Below are 3,795 nucleotides of genomic sequence, written 5' to 3' on the forward strand. Positions count from 1 at the left end.
GTTCGTGGTATATGAAAGATGATTTTTGTACGAATTTTCACTCGGTGGGTATATTTTAATAATAGTAAATAACGTATTAATTTTTCACGAATGCCCGGCATTTTTTCTATATAACTTGCTTGTCCGTTTGTAATATATTATTTGGGTGTCATTTTTTTCTAATTATTTCGAGTTTTTTATTGTAAATTATTTTTAAAAACTCATCTATGAGCAACTGCAAGTAAAGGTTGGGGCAAGTATTTTGAGCTTTCCTGTATTGTAATAAGGTAGATAATTCGAGAAGAAATGGAAAATTTTATAGATATTATCGTAACTTGGTGACGTCGTAATTATAGTTCAGATCTAAAAATTTGCCGCAACCTTTAAAAGAGATTTGTATTTAACCATTTCGTAACTAAACTGTAAATCGTTTAAATATAACTGTAAAATTATAAATAATGTGTATAATTAATTATTAATTTTGTTTAATAGTGATGAATGATTATTTATTTGTTTAAACTTATAAATATTAGGTATTTTATTTTTATTTTATAATTTCTGTATAAGATCTTTTGTATACAATTTTATCGCTTGCCGACTTTGCTTAAGCATTATGCGCCAGGAGACGTGTGCTTGAACTACATTTGAACGCAACTTTTTGGTCAGCTATATTTTTGTTGGGTAGCAACATTGCGCGACGTCCTGTGACGTTGTCCAACACGTTTAACAGCAAATGTAGTCTGGTGAATACGATGCTTTATGTAATTTACTAATTTGATAGTTATTATTCTAATGACTTGCCATTGGTATCACAAATTAGTTTTTTAAGCTTTTTACACGATATAACATTTAACAATGATACCAACTAAAATTTTAATTGGATTATTTTAGTAATAGAGTCTTCTTACTTTCATTCTATGGAATCTGAATAAACAGTATGATTACTTCGTTAGGCAATGCGGAAGAAAGCGCTCTTCGTTGCTCAAAATGTTTAGCCATAGATAGTAGAACTCGAGACGTCCTTTAAAAATTGGAAATTGTGATGATGTATTGTTTTTATTGACAGATTTCAATCTAATAGTTAAACCAATACCTTGCTACTATATACTCGATGCTACTGCGTAAATGTTGGCGTTCTTGATCAATATATTATTTGACAATATGCATCGAAACTGAAACTAGCCCAAGCCTAATGGCCGCCATTAACAAAATAACTTATTTTATTTATTTATCTATTTTCAGGTTACGAACACCCATAAAACAATTTACTTACAGACTAACATACATTTACACGTATGGACCGCGACATGTGGCGCAACGTGGGTGTCCGATCGGTGACCCGTCGGCCAAAAGTCCTTCTTCATGAAGGTCGACAGATGTTCACCTTGTGGTGGGACCCCAACTGCTCGACCATCAGGGTAGCTTTGGCTTTCACCCGTATGTACTCCACAATATCCGTAGACTTTGTGGAGTAATGAAGTCGTGTCACGTATAGCAACGTCATCGGTACCGCTGGATGCAATAGATGGTTGGGGCCAGTCGGGGCGGTGCCACTAAGGCTACGGCTAGTGTACTTCTTTTTCTTTTCCACCTTTTTGAAGCCGTCCTCGTCGCACTGATCTAATAATAACAACAGTGGAAAACAGGACTTATTTGTGCCGCCAAACAATGATGTGAGCATTACTGCATTCCTGTTTTGAATGGTAAGAATTCTGGTGAAATTACAGGCACATGGGACTTGTTAACTTTATTCAGACCTCATCTCCGATCATGGCGATTAAAGCTCTTAGTGGCACTGCAATTGTTATAGGTAGGAGTGTCACTAATCACCAGGTCCCTTCACTTGATATCATTATTAAAAAAATGTACAGAAGATTACACATCTTTTTTTCTATGTGTTAATTGGATATGTCAATAAAAAATGCACCACCATATTTGAATGTTTCTGAAGTTCAATTGTAAGCGTATTCTTATGGTATTCTTCTACAAAATCTTATACTGTTCTGTCAAATAATTTCTATTTTAATGCGAAACTAATGAAATTTAAAAACAGGATTTTTTAATTAAAACCTTCATCGACACGGCATTTTCTTGCGTTTGTATAGGTATTAAGGTTGTTATTAGCGGACGTCGAAAACCTTGAAGCTATAATGCAAAGACCACTGACCTACTTCCTAGTATTTATAAAAAATATAATCAGGGAATTTCTCTTCAAAAATAAACACATTTATTTCTTTCCAATAACACCAGCATGATATCATAGACTACCGTGAATAAACAAGTAACTAAAATGAACCAGACACACTATGTCTTCCTCTTACTTTTCCTCGGACTCAAAGGAAGAGATCGGTAATAGCGATAAGGCCTTTGCCCACATTAGTTGAGTCCACAGACCATCATTCTTTCGTGGTTGAGTCTATTGTTATTTTGTATAAGCAATCTTTCATGAAGTGCGGTTCTCTGAATTGTAGATTCGAGGTTTTTGAAGTTTAAAACAATTAGTCGTACTCACAGTGCCATGGCGCACCAAAACGTGTTATAATACAATCGATGTGTAGTCGTTAGGGTAGTTATACGAAATTACGCAATAGTGGGCTGTTAAGAGTTTGCAATTACAAACGAATGTAAACTGCAATGTTTTCAGCTAGAGGCCGCACAATCATATTTTTATTTATTTACATTGTAATGGAAGTGGAGTTTTGCAACGAAATTGTACACAAACCAGGTATCTAGTTTGTGTACAATTTTCGTTGCAGTATCTTTAGTTTTTATAAGCAGTAGAGCTCTTTGTGAAAGAGTTCGTCCAAGCAGTAATGTCAGTATTACTGTGTTCCGATTTTGAAGGGTAGGGTTCCTGGTGAAATTACTGGCACATGGGACTTGTCAACTTATGTCGCTGGGTGACTTATGTCTTAGATCTTTGCGATTTAAAGCTCTGAGTGGCACTGCAACTGTTATTGACAGGCGTGTAGCTTACCATCAGGCCCGCGACTTGTTCGTCACGTGATATTATAAAATAAATAAAAATACGATACGGTAGCTGCGGGAATTACCTGAACTGCGCATGAATTCTCCGGAATTCTGGGTGTTTTTTTTTTGGCTCGTGTCTAGTTTGTACGTTACATAATTTATACAAAGTTTTTTATGAAAACAAAACACCGCAACAAAAAACCACTTCCATTCCCTTCCGTGGCTCTGTAAATAGAGCGTCAGAAAATATAATAATTGCAGATTTCTTTGAAGTTAAAATTCATCTGTGAACTATTGTATTTTCAAAACTTTCAATAGGTTTTGATGCTGAATGTACTTGTGTAATTCTAGCCGAATAACATTGCAAGGTTACGCCCTATGGAATGATCTAATTTGGCTGGTCTATAGTCTTGTGTTATTAAGCCGTTCGCATGTCGAATTGATGTTAGGAAAGCAATAGCCTAGTGATTAGGTAACTTTTCGTGAATGTAACTCTGTAGACAGCCAAATTAAAATATTAGTGCATTATTACTAATCGACTCATCCGATGAACAGAGTCCGATGTGATTATATAGCGAAAAGAGAATAAGTACGTTACGAGAATAATTTCGTTATTCATACTAAGGCTTACGTAAAGGTGTTTTGAAAATTTATATATCTTATTTCGTTTCGGAAATATAAAATCGAACAACGGTGAATCTGACATACACAGCGAAGAAGAAGGAACGAAATGTACTATGTCCTGAGAATAAGTAGTCTTGCACATCGATCTTTATTCTACGGATGAGTCGTAATGTAATAAAGTAGAAATCATTCTGCAAAAGTTTTCTTCGTATAAAGTAAATG

Source organism: Hyposmocoma kahamanoa, unplaced genomic scaffold (genome assembly GCF_003589595.1).
Source record: "Hyposmocoma kahamanoa isolate Upper Pololo Valley unplaced genomic scaffold, ASM358959v1 93, whole genome shotgun sequence".
Taxonomy (NCBI): Eukaryota; Metazoa; Arthropoda; class Insecta; order Lepidoptera; family Cosmopterigidae; genus Hyposmocoma; species Hyposmocoma kahamanoa.